Genomic DNA, 25,007 nt, shown 5'->3' with positions numbered 1-25,007 from the left:
GTGAGAGGCAAAGTGTTTAGTTAAACGATCATGGAAGACCTGGCTAGCTGAAATCTGAGGCAGACATGTTTGCATTATGCCAGACCCACACTCACACATTGCCGGAGCCTGCGGGGTAAGATGTATAATCAGACGTGGTTTCTTCCGTTTGCCTCCAGATATGGCTGCAATGTTAAATGGTTCTTTTTACTGTAACAGCGGGAGCCTGCTGGTGTATTGTAATAAAAAGCAGTGCGGTTTCAATTACAGCAGTAACACTTTGTGGATTTGGATTCTTAAAAGCTTTAGGTCAGTAATGTATATCATTGTGCAGGAAATAAATATCTTCCAACTGGGTGAACAGAAAAGCTACATGGTTGGGTTGAGGATCCTTCAACATGGTGATAGATATTAGTTAATGGCAGGTATACAGCTTATCTGCTGTGAAATTATGTGATAGATTATGCAAATCAACTATGATGACTTTAACTATATTACAATGTGCTTAATTGTCTAAATGTTAAAGGAACAGAGAATACAGTAATTGCCTGGATCACAACTAAGCAATGGCTGAATCCACCAGGTGCTGGCTCTAATTTCCACGGTGAGCTGCCTTGGTCATTTGGCAAGTTTGGTAAGGTTTAAAAATGAATATTAATAAGATGAATTGGACCACCAATAATCCCCATTTAAGTGGCAACTCTACTGCTTAGTGAGAAACCTATCAAGCTGCTTGTGAAAAGCTTAACAGATGGAGAAAAATGCTTTAACTTGACTGACCAGACTTCTTCCCCCCAATTTCATCACAGTCCACGTCATTTAAACCCTGATGAGATTCAGCCTGATATCTTCATTGTGTGTATTGTTTACATTACAGTATTGGCTCTCGAGACAAGTGTGCTTCTAAAGACAGTTCTCTACATCTGGGTGACACAAATATTTAGAGTCATGAAGACTCAGCACACAATCTTCCAGTCCAAGAGAAGACAAGAGGAATGATAGGCAAACATAATCAGGTGAGATTCTAAGAAACAGATTCTCATGGGTGGGGTAAATATTTGCAACTAACTTCAACAATCTCAAAAGGTAGATCAGCCTTTTTTACCACAGGTGGCATGGGGCTTGCTCACAAGCTTTCCATCTCCTGACAGTGAGTGGTCCTTCCTAATGAACTTTTACTTAACTGAGAAAGCCGTCTCTTCAGATTCCCAACCATAGAAACAGGCATGTGTCTAGTGACCTTAACAATTCTGGACATTGGGGTAAATACTTGTTGTTTTGTAGTTATTGCAGTCTGGCTTTAAATAATGCTTATGTTGAGCTATAGGATCTCCAAGCACAGTCAAAGTGGTGAAAGACAGGAGATTAGGAATGTTTGTGGACAATATTAAAAACCAAATTGTTAAGGGTGGGATGTTGGTTGTGTCCATGGACCACATTAAAGCTCAAGCAGTGAAAAGGATGAAATGAAAATGTGACCTTCAATTATAGGGCAGGGGTACTATCTGTTCAGGATTGGCACTGTCAGCCCAGGGTAGAATACTGCCTCTCCAGGATGGAAGAGCGTACCTCACAGCAATCTTTCCTTTGCTGGAGCATTTGGTGCCAGATCTGGCGAGGTAGAGTCACAAGGAGATGGCTGTTGAGACCTCAGCCTCCCTGATGGGTAGGTGATGATGCTGAGTGGGAAGGTGCATCAATGTGCGTTGAGAACCTCAGTCAATATTTTCTGTCAGCATGCATCTAAAAAAGGTTGCTTGCAAGAAGCTCACTTCTGAAGCCCCACAAGATGGAACTCACCATGGTTATGTACGGCTGAGAAGGAGGCAAGAGGAGAAATGTTGCAAGGTGAAAGATTTACCAAAGGCATCAGGACAAACCTTTAAGAGAACGGTGTGTGTTCATATCAAATTACTGTCTTAATGGATCTCCTGAAACTGTCAGAAGGACAAAGATCAGTCCTGCCTTTTTTCTGATGATGTGACAGCTGAAGAGGACCTAGCAACTCAGGGAGTAGCAACTGGTTGCAGTAACATCTAAAAAGTGCAACATTGAAAGTAATAGAGGCCATATCAATGATGAGCATTGGTCAGAAACTGCATCTACAGGCATTACTGCAGATATCTGCAACTAATAGGGGGGCAATGCTGAAGGTCCCTCAGGAAGCCCCGGGACATTGTCTCCTACATCTGCCGTGACTGGATGAGCACCTGTGGCCACAAGGACTGAGTGGTAATGCCATGTTATTTGCCCGAAATGTAATAGCAGCCCTTAACCTTTTTATGCAAGTTGATTCTTTCAAAGACCCACAGGGCCCGCTGGGGAATTTTGCAGCCAGCCACTCATACATGTATCTGGGGGTGGCTGATGCTCCGTCAGCTATCAGGTATCAGTTGCTGTTCTTCCCCTTGGAAGCCCAGAGTCAGGCAGCCAGAGCAGTTGGTTTTGCTGCTGTAACGGCTATCCCCAGGTACAAGGTACAATTCACATTGCCATCAGAACATCTTGGTAACAATGTTGCCAGCTGTGTTTGTCAATAGGAAAGGGTTCCACTTCTGTGATGTGATCATCACACATGAGCATACCAAACAAATACTCCAAATGTGTGCAAGATATCCAGGGAACTGTCATGACTCCCACATTCTACAGCACTGCAAGTGGCTGAGTTTTTAATGTTCCTTGTCACATATAGCATTAGCTGCTGGGAGACAAGGGTCACCCTCTCAAAACCTGTACTGTAAGGAATCGTCAGACTGATGCCAAAGGGAGGTACAATCCTGTTCATTCCTCCACAAAGGACTGCTAAAAATGATATCCTGAAGCTTGGCCTGCTCAGGTGGTGCACTGCACCGTACATTAAAGACAGTGTCCTGTATTTTTGTAGTGTGATATGCTGTCCACAACCTGATTTGACAAAGGGGAGGAGTCTTGGGGAAAACTGAGTTGCTAAAGAAAATGGTCTTCATCACCCATCCTAGCTCTTTCAACACTATTAAAGGCGGTTTTCTCCTGTAGTATGAGAAAGTGAGGGACTGAGTGAGGTGAAAGTGGGTGACACAGTTGTCAGCTCTGTGCAGCTGGGACAAAGATGTTGATGGAGTAGGCAGCCCTGAGAGCATGCAGGGTTAGAAGAGTGGATGGTTATAGTGAGTGAGAGTGAGCAAAGGAAGATGTTCCATGGAATCGTGAGAATACTAGAGTTTGAGATTTGGTGAAGCATAGATGCAGTAGCAGAGAAAGAGTAAATGTGGGATCGCAGAGACCAGATAGTGCAGTATCCCTCATCTGCACCACCCCATCCACCAAAGGCATTCAGGTCCCTGTCTACAAAGTGGAGTGTATATTTAGTCTTGGTCTCCCAGGTTTGGGGTGAAGATTTGCAATGTGTCGGGCAGCTCCAGATTGTCTGCACTTGACTAAGTACTTAATATGGCGCTGATGCCATTATCCTGGAATATTCTGGTAGTGGTGAGTATTTCTGGCAGTGGTCAGTGGGAGAACCAGGCTAGCATCAAAGGGGTGAGGCAGATCATTAATGAAGTGAGTTTGAGACAAGGCCAAGAGAAACCTGCTTGGCTTCATAGAGAGAACCCCTCCATGAAAGTCCTCAAAAATGACACTTTATCAAAACATGGGAAGATACAGCCCATAATACCAAATTTTTTTATTAACTGACTAGCAATAAATTGCCCTCAATTTATTTTCTAAATTATTTTCTTTCCCGTATTTAACTGTTAATTGGTTATGGATCAACTGTGGTGATCTAATTGATTTTGATTTATTGTTGTCACATGTGCCTAAGTACAGTGAAAGGATTTGTTTTGCGAGCAGGTCATTAACAAACATACTTCTACTTATTGTTATCCAGTGTTATTCTATTCCTGTTGTAAATAAGATGCTTTTTGTGAACAGCACCACACACCAAAGACATAATGTCAAACATTCTCATCAAACATCACCAATAAAAAATTGCCTAAAAATAAAACAAAGTTTTCAAAAGCATATCAATCATGTATAGTACTTGAAAGGCAGGATACCAACCAGTGAGCTTATTGCGTTTCAAATATGATTTAAAGGCTTTTCAGGGGTGGTTCTTCCCAATTTAGCAACACTGGAATTTTCACTTAAAATCTGCAGGATTTTTTTTTATTTTTAGCATAATTAATGAAAAATGAAATGCAATGTATCTAGGTACATATTCATTGAGGTACAATATTTTTAGAACACAAACATTTGGGAAAATCTAAAATACAATGTCAAGTATTTAATTTTTGGAGGATAATCTTAATGTACAAAATGTTAAATCATAGAGGCTGTATATTCATTTGGAACTACTTTAAATAAAAATAATGATGTATAGAAAGTCAAATTCTTTATCAAAGGCATCGTGTGTTATTTTGGTGATATTGAGCAGTTTAATCCATATTCCATCTACAGGAGGAGAATTCATCATATAGAGCTAGATAAGGACACCACTCAGTGATGTTACACCCCCTTGGTGTTAAGTAATGTCTAAAAATAGAATGAGATGTGAAAAGAATAGAAGAACATATATTGAGGAGGTATCTTTTATGTTCAAGATAAAACCAAGCTATTTCCCTTCCACAAAATAAATACTGATAATTTTGCAAATAAGCATGCTAATTACATCTTTTAAAAAAATCGGATTTTTGGGGATGCTATTATTTCCTAAGATGTATTATATAGCAACAAAAATAGCTGAAGTTTGCTTTTATTGCTTGTACAGAGGCTGGTGTTCAACAGATACAAAGATTTGCTTCCACAGCAATTTTTTTTTAAAGAGAACCCAATTTGAATATAAACCATTTTTTTTGGGCTGAGAGCCAACACTACATTTGATAAAATTCACATGAAGAGAATAGTAAATACCCAAACAATTCAAATTTGGAAAAATATACATAAATTGTACAACAAAATAAGTATTTTATTCTGACTGAACACAGCAGGCCAAGTGGCATCTTAAGAGCACAAAAGCTGGTGTTTTGGGCCTAGACCCTTCATCAGAAAAGGGGGATGGGGAGAGGATTCTGAAATAGATAGGGAGAAAGGGGGAGACGGACCGAAGATGGATAGAGGAGGAGATAGGTGGAGAGGAGAGTACAGGTAGGGAGGGATAGGGCAGTCCGGGCAGGATGGACAGGTCAAAGGGGCAGGATGAGGTTAGTAGGTAGGAAATGGAGGTGCGGCTTGAGGTGAGAGGAGGGGATAGGTGAGAGGAAGAACAGGTTAGGGAGGCAGGGATGAGCTGGGCTGGTTTTGGGATGCAGTGGGGGGAGGGGAGATTTTAAAGCTTGTAAAATCCACATTGATACCATTGGGCTGCAGGGTTCCCAAGTGGAATATGAGTTGCTGTTCCTGCAACCTTCGGGTAGCCTCATTTTGGCACTGCAGGAGGCCCAGGATGGACACGTTGTCTAAGGAATAGGAGGGGGAGATAAAATGGTTCGCGATTGGGAGGTGCAGTTGTTTGTTGTGAATTGAGCGTAGGTGTTCTGCAAAGTGGTCCCCAAGCTTGGTTTCCCCAATGTACAGGAAGCCACAACGGGTACAGCGGATGCAGTATACCACATTGGCAGATGTACAGGTGAACATTTGCTTGACGTGGAAAGTCATCTTGCCCCCACGCTCATCCCAGGCCCCAAGATGGCCCCAAGATCCGTCTTCGGTCCGCCTCCCCCTCTCTCCCTATTTATTTCAGAATCCTCTCCCTATCCCCCTTTTCTGATGAGGGGTCTAGGCCCGAAACATTAGCTTTTGTGCTCCTAAGATGCTGCTTGGCTTGCTGTGTTCTTCCAGCTCCACACTTTGTGATCTCGGATTCTCCAGCATCTGCAGTTCCCATTATCTCTGATCATAATTTTATTCTGACTTGCAGTTTTAAAAACGTGCATACTTTTATGTCACATAGCATCCCAAAACTGATTTTTCTGAGAAAGATTGTTGTCAATTTTTTACGAGTCAGAATGAGGAAAAGATGCTAATTTTCAAAAATGCCTGTAAAATAATCAATTCCATAAATAGGTAATAAATACGATTTCTGAAATCTTAATTGATGTAAGGCAAAGGGCATCTTTTGGACTTTCCTCCTGACTTGCTCTTTCGCTAATGTATGCACTGTAGGTTACTTAACGCAGAATCCAGCATTGACTGCTAGGATTTTTGAACTTAATAACTCACCTTTGGCATTTGAACCATCTCACATTGTACAATTTTGCTTACACTAGCTTAAATCAAAACAGATGAAAGTAGTCATACAGACTTATTAACTAATACTTCCTCATTGAAGAATGTGTATGATAACATGGACAGCACCATCAAGCAAAGCACTGAAATTTGTAATACTTGTTATAGTATATTATTAATTGACAGATGAGAGCACCAGTGACATAAATGTCTAGCAATGGGCCATAATTTGCTCCTGGTGGTAATTGAATGGTAGTTTGTTCATTACCGATTCATTTGCCCGCACATTTTATATCACTTTTTGCCTATGTGGCATCAGAAATCTATTTAAACAAATGAGAAATAAATGAAATGGATATTTAGCTCTAGAATAATGAACATCTGAAGAAATGAGACTCCATACTTGTAAAAGTTAAATTTTGGTGCCAGAGAGTTTACTTGGCATCGTGCTGTTAAAAAATGCATTTAAATTAGAATAGCAAATCTCCATCTTTATCTGATTAATATAGTATGTATATATAAAGTGAGCACAGCAATTTCTTCCCACTCAAATTTATTTTTTTGACAAGGCATCAATATAGCACAGCTTTTCAGGAAGGAGGGCAACTTCCAAACATCCAAGTTCAACAATATGTATGTAGTTGTCAGATCTACCATTTTTAAAAAAAAATCACTTTTGAGACAAGTGTCGTCACTAGACAGACCAGTAGAATTGCCCATTTCTAATTGCCCAGAGAGCAGTTAAGAGTCAAACATATTGCTTCAGTCATGTACAGCCTAGACCAGGTAAGGATGGCAGGTTTCCTTCTCTAAAGAATGTTAATGAACCAGAGATTTTTATAGCAGTAGACAGTCGTTAGCCAAAAAAACCAAAGCACTGCAGATGTTGGAAATCAGAAAAAAAAATCAAATTTCTGGAAAAACTCAGCAGGTCTGGCAGTATCTGCAGAGAGAAAGCAGAAATAATGTTTCAGGTCCAGTGACCCTTCTTCAGAAATGATAATTGTTAGTGTCCCATTAGACTGAGTTTTTTTTCTAGGTTCTTATTGAATTCAAATTTCACCATCTGCCATGGTATGATTCAAACCTCAACATTAGCTTGGGGTTCTGGATTACTAGTCTAGTGGCATAACCACCACACTACTGACTCACCGGCCAGTATTAGTGAAAGATTCATTCAACAAAATTGGCAGATAACTTTTGCTTGACCTGGATATTATTGCAAAACAGTTTCAAAAAGCAATGTTCAATGTTAAACAACAGGTGAATACAGGTGCACCTCGAGAATATAGAGATTGGGTGAGTCTGGGATAGCAGAGAGAAGATGGTAACACTTAGCCTTGCAGAGTGCAAAAAGTCATTAATCTTCATTGGTGTTGCTGCATGTTGTTTTGGACAATAGACAGGCTGGCAGTGTTTGGTACTGTGATCTTGTCAGTAGGTCCTGGGAAAAGACAATGGCCCTCCACTCCACTGCACCAGCCTGCACTCGTCCAGGCACCTGTTAGCAAAATGGGGTGCCAACTTGCTTCTATCCAGCCACAGGCAGAAGACACACGACACCAGATTATAATCTAACAGTTTATTTGAAAACACAACCTTGTGGAGACTCAGTCTTTCTTCAGGTGTTAGAGAGAGAGGTAGTATCAAACACAGAATTTATAATTAGAAGATCAACGGTTCACACCATTGATGAGGATGCACTAATCAAACCTAGGATGCTGTTAAATCTATAATCAGTTAGAAGGTTTTAAATGATTAATATGTATATGTAAATCCCTGAATTCCTTTCAAGTCACAGTCCTGAGAGAACTAAAGGTTTTATCAGTGTAAAGAAGAGGTGACATTTTGCATGCAAGGTGTGAAACCACGGCAAACACACATGTGACTTGGCCAATGTTGTCCGTCTCATACGCTGCAGGCAGGGATGCCCTATGGAATGGTATATTGGTGAGACTGCACATTACCACAACTGATGAATGGGCACTGTACAACAATCACCAGATGGGAATGCTCCCTCCCAGTTGGGGAACAATTCAGTGGTCAAGGATATTTGGCCTTTGAACTTCGGGTAAATATCCTCCAAGGCAGACTTTGGAATACACAACAATGCAGAGTCGCTGAGCAGAGGCTGATAGCCAAGTTTGGTACCCATGAGGATATCTTGTGTTCATATCACATTACAGGTCACCCACCACACCAATGCACTCTCACACTCGCAAGAATACACATGCACGCACACTCTCTCCATACACACGCACTCTCTGTCCCTCACATGCACACAAGCACTCACACACACGCTTGCTCTTGCTCTCTCTCTCTTTCTCTCTCACACACACAGACACATAAACACAGACGCGCTCTCTCGCGCTCTCTCTCTCTATGTGTACACACACATTTTGTTCAAACAGCACACATTTTATAGACAGTCAGTCAGTATGGTATTTTATAAATTCCTGCTTTAGAAATAAAACCAGTCTGACTCCAAACTAACTCTCATAGAGATTCTAAACAAGATTTCACAACTGGCATACATTGTCTGACCTAAAATGTCACTTTTTTTTTCACACTGATAAAGCCTTTCATTCTTTCAAGACCGTGACTTGAAAAGAATTTGAAGATTTACATATACATACTAATATATTAAAACCTTCTAACTGATTAAAGATTTAACAGCATCTTAGATTTGTTTAGTAGATCCTCATCAATGGTGTGAAACTTTGCTCTTTTACTTATAAAATCTGTGTCTGATACTACCTCTCTCACTAACACGTGAAGAAGGACTGAGGCTCTGAAAGCTTGTGTTTTCAAATATGTTGAATCTGAAAATCAAAAGAATTGCAGATGCTGTAAATCAGGAACAAAAACAAAGTTGCTGGAAAAGCTCAGCAGGTCTGGCAGCATCTGTGAAGGAGTAAGCAGAGTTAAATGTTTCAGGTCCAGTGACCCTTCCTCAGAATGTGTTGAATATTACCATGTGATTTCTGACTTTGTCCACCCCAGTCCGACACCCACACCTTCACATCATGGCTATCCAGTCATGTCAGTTAGAATTACACATTAATATACTAACATCAGCTCCTGCCTTGTAGAGTGTGAATTGGTGCACAGCTGGGGTTTAAATTGGTAGGCAGGTTATGAGTGCTGGAAGCTCTTGGCACCAGTGAGCATGTTCAACTTTGCTGGGTTTAAGATTTTATGATAACAGCATATAGACACAGGATGCTGAATTAAGAGGGTGAGCAGCGGAGAATTGCAAGAGAAAAATTGTCAGGACTCACAGACAGAAGCCATCCATGAAGTTCACCAAGATTGACACTTAGCCAAAGAATGGGAAATATTCAGTCTGAAGCTTGTTACATGTATATTATGTATTGTATGTGATCTCTAGTGTATAATTTTTAATTCAGTAGCTGAATGCTACTTTGCTGTTTTGTTTTTGTGTTTGATCTCACAACAATTTCCCAGTGTTAAAACATGGATATAATGGAAAATAGTCTTGAAAACATTAGTTTACAGGATAATTTGCCTACTTTGTAATGTTTGGTCAGTATTGAATTTGGTTCATGTGTTCAATAGAAATCTTATGTTTGAAATCATATCATACAAATTCTTTAAGTTGGTGACTGGAAATTCAAACTTCTTTTCAAGTTATCAGTCTCTACATCCCATAAAACACCACATTATTGCTACCCTTCTGTCAAGTGGCTCTCAGCATTGAAGAAAGTGACATTACAAGAGAGAAGGCAAGCATGCGTATCAGTGAGAGCAATGAATTGTTGGCTACTGAACTGCTTTGTGCTGGTGCTTCTGGGATTGTGTTGCACTTTGGGTTCTATATTGATGTGCCAAGTGGCTGAAGTTAGATTAAGTGAGGTTCAAATAATTTGCTTGTCCTGGGCATCTCTGAAAGTGAAACAGTGATTTGAGGTACACCTCTGGCTCCTCTTCGTTCGTAAGAAGGAAAGCAATCATCTTTCTCTTCCTCCTCTAGCCCCTGTCTGCAAAACAATATTATGTCATGCAAGTGACAACAGACTACTATCGTTCTGGATTTCCTTCTGGTGCACACTGAAAGGTCACCCTTGGATTTGTCCACTCACTTAAGTTCCATATTCAGCATCCAGTGTGCTTCTTGTGAAGCACCTTGTGTTTCTGTGGCTTCTGTTGTAACTTTCTGGGTGCCAAAAGTTGGAGTGTGCCCATGTGGTATCAACCACGCCCTTAGAGGGTAATCCTTATCTCCAAGCGTTAAACCCTGTGTTTATGCATGATAATCTTTGAGTGGTCACATACCTGGTGGAGAATAATGGAATGGAATCAGTTTTGATTGTTGGATATTGCTTGGTGATATCAGCCTGCCTTGATCACTGCATGTGTGCAGTCTGTGAAGCTGTGAAAATTCAATCAGAACTGCAAATCCAACGACCTTCCCTCATTCTTGTCAGTTCCTTTGCACTGAAGTGGAAAGAAGTGGTTGCTGTATAGAGCATGGAATTCTTCAGCTTGGAATTATGCATTTGAACAACAGACCATAAGATTCAACAGATATCACATGAAGATCCCTGAAGAAGCTAGAGGAAATGAAGTGCTGTAGTAATCTTTGCCACCACTGGCAATCCATATCCACCTTGTTTATTAGGAAGGAGATCTTCTCCTCATGTGCTGCTCTTTTTGTTCCTTTTACAATCCAAGGTAGCAGCTTGCATAAATGGCTTCTTCCCTGTTGTTAAGGCTAGTGGGCAAGTACTGACCAAAAACAAAGAAAAACCAGGCAAATGTTTTCAACATGTTGAGCATCACCTCAGAAGCAGTCACAGCATAGCCTCAGTACAAATACAGCATCGAAGGTCTGCAGTGCTGGAAATCTGAAATAAAACCAGAAAATGCTGGAAATACTTAGTGTCTGTGGAGAAAGAAACTGTGTCTAAAGTTCAGGTATGTGATCTTTACAAGTGCTGCAAGCAAAAGCCTTTCACTCATGTAAAATAGAAGTTGCCATATTGTTGTTTTCAAAAACTTTCTAGCCTGTCAGTTACTCACCCTGCCAAACCATGCAGTCCTTTTTTCTTATTGAACCTGATGAATTCCAGGAAGCCTAGGAAACTTGAGTCAGAATCCATAGTTAGATGAGCAGTCAAGTCTATGTAGTAGCAGAAGCATCACAGAATTTCCCTATAGCTCTGGAATGAGTTCAATAATGGCATCCCAATATGTTGGTGATTTTTGATGTCTTAACTTCTTGCATATATTGACACAAACTCATTCTGATAGATTGAAGTGTATTTATGAAGAGTACATAAGCTCACAAGTAATAAAATCTTCTGAAGAATAAATTGGTGTTCTAGCTAGTTAATTAATTCTTGGGGCTTATATTCATACTCAATTAATGCCTAGTTCAAATTTGTCTTAAGAATCAAATCAATCCACTTGTGTGTGTGAAAATATTCACAAATTAGAACATAAGGTCAGTTGATATAATCAATGATGTACTAAATGTTTATTAAGATGATTTACGTTTTCTCTATACTTGGTGTGGGAACCTTGAGTAATCCAGCACATTTATTTCTCGCTGGGTTCAAATAACACTAAGTCTATTTCTCGGTCTCAGCTCCCTGGATTGTTCATAATTGCCCCTTCACCTTCTGTGCCTGAAGTTAGATTCCCGAGCCTTTCCATATTCTCTCTCTTAGTGTTCAGGCAACTTTAATAACCTCTGCTGAGTGCAGTCTCCCATAGCATTTTCCACAATTTTCTGTGCAACTGAACCACCCCACCTTACACTATTTAGTTTAAAGCCCTATTCACACCCTTAGTTTTATCATTCGCCAGGACTCTAGTCCTATCATGATTCAGGTGGAGCCCATCCCATTGGAGCAGCTCCCTCCGATATGAAGAGTGACTATTGTACCAGCTAAGTGCATCCAACGTGTGCTGCTAGGTAGAAAAATCCAGAATTTCGACCGAGTGAAAAAATAGTGAAATGTCTTCAACTCAGAATGGTGCGTGGATTTGGAGAGGTAACCTGTGTGTGGTCAGGAAGGAGAGATTACATTGGGAGTGAGACGCAACCCAAGTCAATATAAAGTTTAGGGTATTTGGAGACAGCATGGGAATTTTGGTGCAGAGGGGAAGAGATACTTATTGCTTGTTTTTTTTATGGCTCATTGTTTGTAAGGTTTTTTAACTAGGATAAATTGAAGCCCAAGATCAATAGCCCAACACAAACAAGTAACATCACAGGCATAGTGTAAGTTCGTTGGTGGTGGTTACTAATTTGACTATCTCTTCCAGATCTTTTAGATTGAAGGTAAATAAGGAAAATATTTACAGATTACAAACTAAAAGACCAGTCATAATTTTTTAAAAGTCAAGTTAATTACTAAGTAATTAAAATAAGATATGCTGGCCCAGGCAATGTGTTGTAACTGCATGACGTGGGAGCTGGTGGACCTCATTGTGGGTCATAGAGACCACATCTTTAGCAGGTGCTTGTTACTTGATCAACTCCAGCTCAGAGTTGATAAGTCAGAGTCTGAGCTTTGAACATTGTAACACATCATGAAGGGATGAGTTAACCAGATACTGTGTTTCGGGAGGCAGCCACACCCCTTTGATTAACTGCATCGAATTTAGCCAGTGGCCAGGGACAGAAATCCATGAACAAGGCAGGTAGAGGAATCCAGGAGGTAACGCTGAAGGATCCTCAACTCTTGGGTTTGTCTCACAGGTATGAGCTTCTTGTTCCCTGTGTTGATGAGAGTGGGCGCTGTAGTTAGGATGAACAAACTAACCATAGCACCTTGATATATGGAGCCATTCAAGAAGGGGAGAAAAGAGAAATGTCGTTGTGAACAGGGTTAGAATAGTCAGTGGGAACGGACACAGTTGTCTAATCAGGATCAAGAGTCCCAAAGGCTATGCTGCCTGCCTTCTGTCTGGGTTCAGTATATCTCATCTGGCCTGCAGAGGAACTTGAAGTGGGAGGGGAAAGATCCTCTTGTCATGATCCATGTAGGTACAAATGATATAGAGAAAAAATGGAAAGAGGTTCTGCTGAGAGATTATGAACAGTTTTAGGAGCTAAATTGAAAACCAAAACCAAAAAGATAATAATTGTTGGATTACTATCTGGTCCACGATGAAATTGTCACTGAGTCAACAAGATTAAAGAGGTAAATGCTTGGTTCAAACATTGGTGTGGGAGAAATAAGTTCAAATTCATGGGTCATGGGCAACAGTACTGCGGAAGGAGGGAGCTGTTCCAATGGGATGGGCTCCACCCGAATCATGCTGGGACTAGAGTCCTGGCGAATGGCAAAACTAGGGGTGTGAATAGGGCTTTAAACTAAATAGTGTAAGGTGGGGTGGTTCGGTTGCACAGAAAATTATGGAAAATGTTATGGGAGATGGCACTCAGCAGAGGTTATTAAAGTTGCCTGAACACGAATTAGGAGAGAGAATATGAAAAGGCTTAGGAATCTAACTTCAGGCACAGAAGGTGAAGGGACAATTATGAAAAGGGAGGGGGGCAGATAATGCAGGGCAGAGGGTGTTGTACTTAAAGGCACCTAGTATACAAAACAAGGTAAATGAGCTTGTAGCACTGGTTAAAATTGGTGGGTATGATGTTGTGGGTATCACAGAAAGATGGCTGCAAAGGGATTAGGTCTGGGAACTAAATATCCAAGGATACATGTTATATCAAAAGGACAGGCAGATGGGCAGAGGCTCGAGGTTGCCTTATCAGTAAGAAATGAAACTAAATTGATAGCAAGAAGAGGTAAAGGGCCCAAAAGCATAGAAGTCTGTATGGGTAGAGTTGTAAACTGCGAATGATAAATGACCCTGATGGGAGCTATACACAGACCTTCTAGAAGTAGCCAGAGCGGAAAATGAATCAAGGGATAGAAAAGGCATGTAAGAAAGGCACTGTTACAATAATCATAAGGGATTTCAATATGCAAGTGGACTGAGAAAATAAGGTTGGTAGTGGATGTCAAGAAAATAAATTTATGGAATGTCTATGAGATGTTTATGGAGCAGCTTGTGGCAGATCCCACTAGGGAACAGGGAATTCTGGATTTTATGACAGTCTTACAAGAATTACTTGATGAGGGACCTTAAGATGAAGGAAGCCCTAGTGTCCATAATATGGTAGAATTCACCCTGCAGTCTGAGGGGAAGAAGCTGGAGTCAGATGCAAAGGTATCACATTTGAGTAAAGATAACTACAAAGACAAAAGGAAGGAGCTGGCCAGAGGTGATTGGAAGGGAAGCTGAGCAGAGAAGACAATGCAGCAGCAACGACAAATGTTTCTAGGGGTAATCCTCAACTCTACCCACACAGATTCTACACCATTTGACCCTACTTCATTTTGAGCAGGGGTGACTGATGAATTCATACTTAAAACCAACAAAATGCCAAGGAAAAATCAATCAGGGGACAGGAAACCATTGAGAGATAATTCATATCTGTAAGTAGAGTTCACAAAATCAGTATGGAGTTGTTTCTCTAATGACTGGCTATTTCTCACCTGTGCTTACTTATGGTCCACCCATGAGACTATCATGGGTAAAATGGGACAGAAACAGCCTGTCATTGGAGGAGTAGGAAGGAAAGTGACTGGTGTTAGAGAAGCAATTGCCATGACAATCAGATCTACCTTTGCCAAAGGCTGAGACTTTTGCTGAAGCCTTTGATTTGAATTATTTATTACACAGTGAAAAGTTCTGTTTTGCAAGCAGTACAGGCAGATCATACCATACAAATTGCATTAGGATAATAGAACAGAGTGAAGAATACAATGTTGTGGCTGCAACAAAGGTGCACAAAGATTGAGCTCAACAATTAAATTTAAAATTTGAGAGGGCCATTTCAAAGACTGGTAATAGTGGAGAATGAGCTGTTCTTGAATCTATTGGTACGTGAGTCTGGGGCTTTTGCTGCAGGCAGTCTTTTGCCAGAGATAAAGGCCATCTCATTTGCCAAGTGCTGGTGCTTTTCGCTGGAGGCTGCAGTGTCATCTGTCAGTCCCATCCTGGGAGAGGGACAGTGGCTGGGTGAGAAAACAGCTACAAGGGAGATGTGGCATTAAAGAGGCATAAAAGGATATTGGGGGAGGAGGGGGAGCAAGAGGAGGAGGGTATAAAAATGGGATGCTTGGAGAGGCCTGCAAGAGGACATGGGATAGGCAGATGTTGCAAGCAGTGTGTGAGAGGGAGAGGTTGCAAAGAAGTTTCAAATCTGTCAATGAAAGAACTCAGCTAACTGGGAGTCAGGGAAGTTGAAATTGTGAAGATAATGTATCGTAGAACATAGAACAATACAGCGCAGAACAGGTCCTTCGGCCCTCGATGTTATGCCGACCTGTGAACTAATCTAAGCCCATCCCCCACACTATCCCATCATCATCCATATGCTTATCCAAGGACCGTTTAAATGCCCCTAATGTGGTTGAGCTCACTACATTCGCAGGCAGGGCGTTCCATGCCCTCACCACTCTCTGAATAAAGAACCTGCCTCTGACATCTGTCTTAAATCTATAACCCCTCAATTTGTAGCTATGCCCCCTTGTACAAGCTAATGTCATCATCCTCGGAAAAAGAGTCTCACTGTCCACCCTATCAAATCCTCTGATCATCTTGAATGTCTCTATTAAATCCCTTCTTAACGTCCTTCGCTCCAATGAGAACAGATCCAAGTCCCTCAGCCTTTCTTCATAACGCCTTCGCTCCAGACCAGGCAACATCCTGGCAAATCTCCTCTGTACCTTTTCTAATGCTTCCACGTCCTTCCTGTAATGGGGCAACCAGAACCGCACGCAATATTCCAAGTGAGGCTGCATTAGTGTTTTGTACAGTTGCAGCATGACATCACAGCTCCGGAACTCAATCCATCTACCAATAAAACCTAACACACCGTAAGCCTTTTTAACAGCACTATCAACCTGCATGGCAAATTTCAGGGATCTATGTACATGGACACCAAAATCCCTCTGCATATCCACACTACCATGAATCTTTCCATTGACCCTGTATTCTGCCTTCCTATTATTCTTCCCAAAGTGAATCACCTCACATTTATCCGCATTGAACTCCATTTGCCACCTTTCAGCCCAATTCTGCAGTTTATCCAAGTCTCCCTGCAACATTCTTTCACAGTGTCCATCGCTCCACCAACTTTAGTGTCATCTGCAAACTTACTAACCCATCCACCTATGCCTGTGTCCAAGTCATTTGTAAAAATGACAAACAGCAGTGGTCCCAAAATAGATCCTTGAGGCACACCAGTAGTAACCGGACTCCAGGCTGAATATTTTCCATCAACCACCACTCATTGCCTTCTTAGAGAAAGCCAGTTTCTAATCTAAACTGCTAAATCTCCCTCAATCCCATGCCTCCGTATTTTCCCCAATAGCCTACCATGTGGAACCTCATCAAAAGCTTTAATGAAGTCCATGTACACCAAGTCAACTGCCCTACCCTCATCCACATGCTTGGTCACCTTCTCAAAAAACTCAAAAGGTTTGTGAGATACAACCTGCCCATGTTGACTATCTCCAGTCAAACAGATCATATCTGCAAACAGATGTGAAATCTCTCGTTTTAGGCTGCAAAATGTGAGGAGTATCTTTTGTGAAAAGATGTCATGGATGCAATGAATAATGTCAGTTGTTAAATTTGAATCTGAGATTGAGATCTAAGATGCAGATAAAATGTAAATGGCCTTGATGAAATGTTCTCTGCTTTGAATATATGTAATGGGAAATAACTCCGCAAAAGCTGGTATCCGGTCACCAGGTCACACTTTATTTACACGTGGAGAGTCCTTGATACTGATCCAACTTCCTCAGAGCCAGCTCGCAGAGTGAACATCAGCTTTTGTGCTCCTAAGATGCTACTTGGCCTGCTTTGTTCATCCAGCTTCACACTTTGTCACTCCTGTTTACATTTGTCAGCCAGGCCTCCCTCACTGGGGCTGTTAATCTGGTCCAACCAAGAAAGTCACATTCTATGAGGTCCATGTGGCTAAACTCATTACAATCACTACACATTGAAATGCATTAGCTGTGACTAGGCAACCAGTGAGGAACAGTAGGTATGTTATTTTCAAAAAATAAAAGTTGTTAACTTATGTCAGCTGTTTTGTGCCAATTTAAATACTGTAGTTTAGGAATCGGCTTTAGGTTTGATGGAATATTAATCCTTATTGAGGATATTGACTTATTCTTTTCTACTTGTGTGAGTCCAAGTACCTCAACTGTCACACAAACACAAAAGGCTTTGATACAATATGATTGTATCACCTAATAAATTAGTGAAAATGTAAAAGAAGCCCATAGGAATTAGAAAAGTGGTCAAGTAAATCTAAAGATTTTACACTGGTTTTGAGAGATTTAGATCACACTATACCATTGCCATGGTTCATGTTATTGATAGTGATTATTGTTGAATTTAGCAAATTTGATCTGAAAATGCTTCAGCAATCAAAACTCTTTTTCCATTCACCATTCTGTTTTGGATTAGGATTATAAATCTCACATTCTGAACCATATCCATTTGTCAAATCTCATTTTGATTGGAATGTAATCTAAGATTAAAAGATATGTAAAGATTGTAGATATCTTGAGTTATCATTACGTGTTTTTCTTTTGCTTGACTTTTCAATCTAAATATTCCATTCCATTTTGAGAACAATTAATTAAAATAAATGAGCTCTAGTCCAATTAAATAATAAAATTGTGACAGAATTCTTCTGTGTTAAAAGTCCAAAATTTGTGAAATATCCATTTTCAATCTTCTCATATCTATAGAGTGCTTTATTCCAAGTTATGTATAAAAGATGAAAGAATTTATGCAGCGATACTTTTTTCAAACATGTCATTGCAAAAAAGGCTTAGTGTAATCTAAATTAAAATTTTTAGAATATTGACATTTTAACTTTTAGCAATATTTAGAATATTGACATTTGATGCTTGTCAAAATAATTGAGAATTTTGTCAACAAAAAAACACTTCTGTTTGTGCATATTGTGCTGTGTTTGTTTTTTTTATGGCTGCAAAATGACTCCTGTAGCCCATAATGAACCATAAATTCAAAATGAATCTTCTGTTCCACAAAAATATCTGTCATTGACCAGAGAAGCAAAATGAAAAAAATGTATTCTGGTGATGTTTACATCAATAAATTAGTATAACATTGTTGGAAATGTTTAACGTACAACATTATAATATCTGTAGAAAATTAATTTCTAAAATTATTACAAGTTACAACTAAATATGAACAGTGAAATATATGTCTAATTACTTGATCCTTAAACCAATCTGTACGTAGTAGAGTCATAGAATCATAGAGCATGGAAACAGTCCATTTGATCCAACAAGTCCATGCCAAACATAATCCCAAACTAAACTAATCCCACCTGGCTGTTTCTGGCCCATTTCCCTCCGAACCTTTCCTATGCATGTGCTTATCTAAATGTCTTTTAAACATTGTAAGTGTGCCTCCATACACCACTTCCTCAGGAAGTTTACTCTACATGCAAATGTGTGTAAAGAAATTGCTCCTCTTTTTTTTAAATTTCTCTCCTCTCACCTTAACAACGTACATGTGGTCTTGAAATTTCCCATCCTCGAGAAACGACACCTACCATTCACCTTATCTAAACCCCTCATTATTTTATAAACCTCTATAAGGTCACTTCTCAACATCTGATTCTGTTCAATGCAGTTACTCTATGCAAATTCCGTTTATGCACAAAGGTAAAATATATCTGTGCGTAGTATATAGTGACAATATTATTTCATAAGAACCAATCCACAACATAGTCAGTTGTTCTATGCAATGCAGGTGTTGAACATTTAACAGGCAAATTGGAGCAAGAGTAAGCCACTTGATCCCTCAATCTTATTTCATAATTCAATAAGACAATTCAATAAAACAAAAGAACGGTGGATGCTGGAAATCTGAAATAAAAAGCATAAATTGCTGGAAACCCAGCAGGTCTGGCAACGTCTGTGGAGAGATAGCAGAGTTAACATTTCGAGTCTAATAACCCTTCTTCAGATATTTGCTGCTCTGATTATTCCACATTCCTTGCTTGTGAAGAATCTAACTATCTCTATCTTAAAAGATTCAAAAACTTGCTTCCACAGTCTTTTGCGGAAAAGAGTTACAAAGACTCACAACACTCTCTGAGAGTAAACATTTCCACTCATCTCTTTCTTACTTAGGTGGTCATTTATTTTTAAACAGTGACTCCTAGTTATTGAATCGCTTGTAAGAAAAAAGATCCTTCCCAAATGGACACTGTCAAGGCCCCACAGGATTGTGATGCTGGAGAATCTGAGATAACAAAGTGTGAAGCTGGATGAACACAGCATGCCAAGCAACATCTTAGGAGCACAACAGCTGACGTTTCAGGCCTAGGTGCTTCATCAGAAAAGGGGAATGGGGAGAGGATTCTGAAATAAATATGGAGAGAGGGGGAGGCGAACTGAAGATGGATAGACGAGAAGACAGATAACGTTCCCCTGCAACCGCAGGAAGTGCTACACTTGCCCCCACACCACCTCCCTCACCCCCATTCCAGGCCCCAAGATGACTTTCCACATCAAGCAGATGTTCACCTGTACTTCTGCCAGTGTGATATACTGCATTTGCTGTACCGTTGTGGCATCCTCTACATTGGGGAAACCAAGTGGAGGCTTGGGACCCCTTTGCAGAACACCTACGCTTGGTTCGCAATAAACAACTGCACCTCCCAGCCTCAAACCATTTTAACCCCCCCTCCCATTCTTTCGATGACATGTCCATCCTGGGCCTCCTGCAGGGCCATAATGATGACACCCGAAGGTTGCAGGAACAGCAACTCATATTCCGCCTGGGAACCCTGCAGCCCAATGGTATCAATGTGGATTTTACAAGCTTCAAAATCGCCCCTCCCCCACTGCATCCCAAAACCAGCCCAGATCGTCCCAGCCTCCCTACCCTGTTTTTCCTCTCACCTATCCCCTCCTCCCACCTCAAGTCGCACCTCCATTTCCTACCTACTAACCTCATCCCGCCTCCTTGGCCTGTCCGTCCTCCACGGACTGACCTATCCCCTCCCAACCCCCCCACATATAATTTCCTCTCCACTATCTTCTCCTCTATCCATCTTCGGTCCGTCTCCCCCTCTCTCCCTATTTATTTCAGAATCGTCTCCCCATCCCCCTTTTCTGAGGAAGGGCCTAGGCCCGAAATGTCAGTTTTTGTGCTCCTGAGATGCTGCTTGGCCTGCTCTGTTCATCCAGCTCCACACTTTGTTTTCCCCACAGGATTGTATGTGTTTCAAGCAGGTCATCTCTTGTCCTTTAAAACCTCAATGAATACCAGTCTAGCCAATCAACCTTTTCTCATAACCAGAGTAAAACATTCCCTGAATTACTTCTAACATATTTAGATCTTTCCCTAAATGACAAAATCAATACATGTACTCTACTCAGCACTAGTCTCACCACTGTCTTGTACAATGGAAACATGGCTGTACTACTTTTGTATTAAATTTCCCTTGTGATAAAAAGTAACATTCTATTATCTTTGCTAATTATTTGCTGTACCTGCGTAATAACCTTGTCTGATGCATGCACTCGCACATTTAGCTTTCTCTATATCTCAGAGTTCTCCAATCTTTCCTTCTACTGTTTACATACACTACTTACATAAAATAATCATTATTAATCTTCTTAATAAAATGAGCAATTCCACATTTTCCAACGTTATGTATTGTCAGGTTTTTGCTGATGCACTCTACATATCTTTATAGTCTCCTTATACCTTCTTCACAAGTTACTTCCCGACCTATCTTTCTTTCATTAGCAAATTTAGGCACCATTCCTCTGGTCCCTTTATCCAAGTCATTTATATAATTGGTAAAAATGATGTGGCATAAGCACTAATCCCTGTAACACACCACTTGTTACATCTTGCCAACCAGAAAATCACCCATTTCTGCCCATTCTCTGTTTTCTGTTGGTTATCCAATCTTCTATTCAACTCCACATGTACTCATCTAAATTATGGGTTTTTATTATCTTTTATAATGTCACCTTATCAAATTCATTTTGGAAATCTAGGTATGGTACTCCATCATTTCTCCTTTTTCTACAACGCATATTGCATCTCCAGTTGGGCACACTTTCCATTATAGTGCTTCCTATAATGTTTTCTGTCATGGATCCCCAGCATACTATTTCTATCATATTTGTCTGCCATTTCTGACTGATACACTTAAACTTAATGACTTACTATTCATACCTTAAATTGCATTTTTTTTAGTTCCAATCGATGAAGCCAGCTGTTATTGTAGTATCAAATGCCTAACTACTGTAAAACTTGGACTTTCCCCTTAATGCTTCTTCTTGCTGCTTGTCCCTGTTCCTTATTTCTGCCTTATACACACATCAAGTGCAAAGGTCACCTTCTTGTGTCTTTTTGTTGTCTTTTATAATCCTACACATTGATTGCCAATTCTACTTTCATGCTGACTTCAAATTCTGTGGCTGTGCTCCTTATACCCAGCCAAATTTTTACCTACTGAGAAGTAAAGGTGAACCCAGCATAGAAAAATTCCAATTCCACCTGGGTATGACTATTCACTCCGGTCTAATTATTTGTGTTCTTGTTTTCAATTAATTTTCTATTCATGTTTATATATCTTTTATTGTTTCATATGCTTGAATGTAATGAGCATCCCTGAGATACCTGACAAAATATATTCAGGAAATTCAAATGCATTTTTATTACTGTATTTCCATTACTTAGGTTAGCACAGCTCATTAAATTAGTTACATTTTCAAGACACAATATGCCTTTGACAAATTTGTAAGCTACACCTCTTAATCTATCCTAAACTTACTCTTTGGACAGCCATATTAAATTAGGAAAGTCCCACCCATATAATTAGCATCTAAAACTAATAGTTAATAGTCTTAGATTAGGAAAGACAAAATTAAGCATTTTCTATTTGCAAGGCAGTACCCCATCTTTGAAGTACTTGAATAAAGGGAAAATATTGTAGATTCTGGATCTCTGAAACAAATACAGAGAATGCTGGAAAAACTAAGCAAATCTGGCAGCATCTATGGGGAGATAAGTTCTGAAGAAGAGTCAAACTGGAATCAAAACATTAACTCTGTTTCTCTCTCCACAGATGCTGCCAGACCTGATGAGTTTCTCCAGTATTCTCAGCGTGTGTTTTTGGAAGTATGCTCCTGTGGGTGTTAAGATAGAACAGAATTTGTTGCAAAAATGTTTTTCCAATATGTTTTGCTTCTGAAATTCAAAATTACAAACCCAAATTATTGAATCATTCAAACATTTAGAAGTCACAAAAATTGACAGTTATATGTCAGGACGTACTTTTTTTCAAATACCCTGTCAACACTAGCCATCTAGGCCACAGGTGAAAAAATATATTTTGGCAATTTATGAAAGGCTTCCTGTAGAACTGTTCTTATGAAAGTGAACAACTTTGAGAGAAAATAAGGAAGAAAAATGTTTCAAGGAAGAACATTAGTTATTTTCTATAAAAGCAGAGATGTTGTTCTACAAGCTTCATTCATTTCTTCTGATCTGTTCGGAAATTATTCAAGTCTAACCTGAGAAAATTCAGTTATACATGTTTCAATTAGACTGCAGCTGATACAGAATGCACTTCTAACTTTAATAGGCTTCCCTTTGCCCACTAAATTAATTATATCATCAACGTACAAATGAGAAACAAAATAAAAGACCCAGCATATATTGCAGTTGTCGTCATCGCACTTCTGTTCCGTTGTGATACCTGTACTGTGTATAACACACAAGAGTGCTGGAGGAATTTAGTTAGCAAAGTCTCCATCATATTCTCTGGAATCAATGTGAAGAACAAGGGTTACGTTTTTGAAATCTGTTCCACAATCATTCAGGCAAAAGTCCTGTAAATCAACTTTAGTGAACTGGATGCTGCCACTGAATGGCCAGTAAGTGTTTCCCTCCACTGCCATACCCTGTTTTCTCAAAGCTTAAATGGTCAGTATTTTAGGCAAGGACAAGGATAACACTACAAAGACAGTCTAAAGCTCTCCTTGAAGTGCAGTAACTTAATGTCTGGGAGACACTCCTACCAAGTGTCCGGAATAGTGACAATTTGTCCTCCAAGCTGTATCAAAGCATCTTCTAGCTTAAGCAAAGCAGTGGCAGAGACAAAAAGAACAAATTAAGTAAATCCTATACTCTGGACCTGACAACATCATGGAATATCCTGCTGAATGTGTTCAAAGATCACATGCAGAGTTACCTGTTCAGTCACATGAAGACACATGGCAGAAAAGATAACTTTAACCTCGAGTAGGCATCTTCCTCAAATTGAAAAATAGCTAACCTTGATTAGAATTGAGCAGATTTTCTAACTGTATACAAGTTTAATTGTAAGTGTAGAAGCATAAGAAGGACATTGGCTGATCTGTAGTATGTAGAACTGACATTTATTTCTCGATTTGCAAAACGTCAGCAAGTTCCTAGTATTAAAAATGTCTGAGTGGAAGTTTCGTTATTTACTGTACAGGAAATTGCATTCTCCTGCAGCAGGCAAAAAGAGTAGGCAACATCCTTCTCTTTGCAAATATTTCTGCAACCAATTCAGCTAGGAACAGAATGACCTGCTTCTCAAACCAACAGGAAAGCCAGATGGAATGAATATTAGGAGCATCCAAAATTGTATTTCTTTTGATGTAACAAACTTGAAATTTCCAATCGAGTTTTTTGAGGCTGACATTCTTATTTTTTCGGACTTCAACAGTTACATTATTTATTACTTTTCCCTTATTTATCCAGTCCTTACCCAAACCTGGAAAATCATGAGGCACAGTATGTAGCATCCCTCCATTTATACCAGAAATTCTGTGTTTGAGTCCCACATCAGGAATTGATGGCCATGAAACTTTTATTTTACTTATTCATTCACAGGATGAGGACATCGCTGACCAAGCAGCATTTAAAGCCCATCCTTAATTGCCCAAAGGGTAGTTCAGAGTCAACGACATTGCTGTGAGTCTGAGTCACATGTAAACCAGACCAGGTAAGGATGGCAGTTTCCTCCTCTAAAGGACGTCAGTGAATCAGATGGGTTTTTTCGACAATCGACAATGGATTCATGATCATCATTAGATTCTTAATTCCTGATATTTTATTTAATTCAAATTCCACTATCTGTCCTGGCAGGAGTTATAATTAGATTAGATTCCCTGTGTGGAAACACACCGTTCGGCCCAACAAGTCCATACCATCCCTTGCAGCATCCCACCTAGACACATCCCCCTATAACCCACATGCCCCTGAACACTACGGGAAATTTAGTATGGACGATCCACCTAGCCTGCACATCTTTGGACTGTGGGAGGAAACCAGAGCACCTGGTGGAAACCCACGGAGACACAGGGAGAATGTGCAAACTCCACACAGACAGTCACCTGAGGCTGGAATCAAACCTCCGTCCCTGGCACCGTGAGGCTGCAGTGCTAACCACTAAGCCACCGTGCTGCCCAAGTTGAACCCAGGTCCCCAGGATGTTATCTGGGTCTCTGGATTAACAGTAAAGTGATAATACCACAAGGCCATTGCCTCGCCATTGTGCATTTATAACACATGCCAATGGAATGTGGTAAGAATGGGAGAGATTTTGAGTCAACCATGAGATGGAAATAGTGTCAGATTATTGTTCATCACTATCCATCGCTCCATTACATACAGCATGCATGTAAAATTGTATGTTGTCAAAATAAACTCAACTTCCAAAGTAA

At 40.1% G+C, this 25,007-nt stretch overlaps 1 long non-coding RNA gene across 1 annotated transcript; it reads left to right on the top strand.

Annotated features, from left to right (window-relative positions):
* Positions 1 to 24,286, top strand: LOC132210515 (uncharacterized). Its single transcript, XR_009446642.1, has 3 exons — positions 1 to 115; positions 857 to 995; positions 24,175 to 24,286. It is a non-coding gene; the product is annotated as an uncharacterized LOC132210515 (long non-coding RNA).
* The last annotated feature ends 721 nt before the right edge of the window (positions 24,287 to 25,007 follow it).

The sequence above is a fragment of the Stegostoma tigrinum genome, chromosome 14 (assembly GCF_030684315.1).
Source record: "Stegostoma tigrinum isolate sSteTig4 chromosome 14, sSteTig4.hap1, whole genome shotgun sequence".
In the NCBI taxonomy this organism is placed as follows: Eukaryota; Metazoa; Chordata; class Chondrichthyes; order Orectolobiformes; family Stegostomatidae; genus Stegostoma; species Stegostoma tigrinum.
The sequence above is the reverse complement of the archived record's forward strand: the minus strand, read 5'-3'. Positions and strand labels throughout refer to the sequence as shown.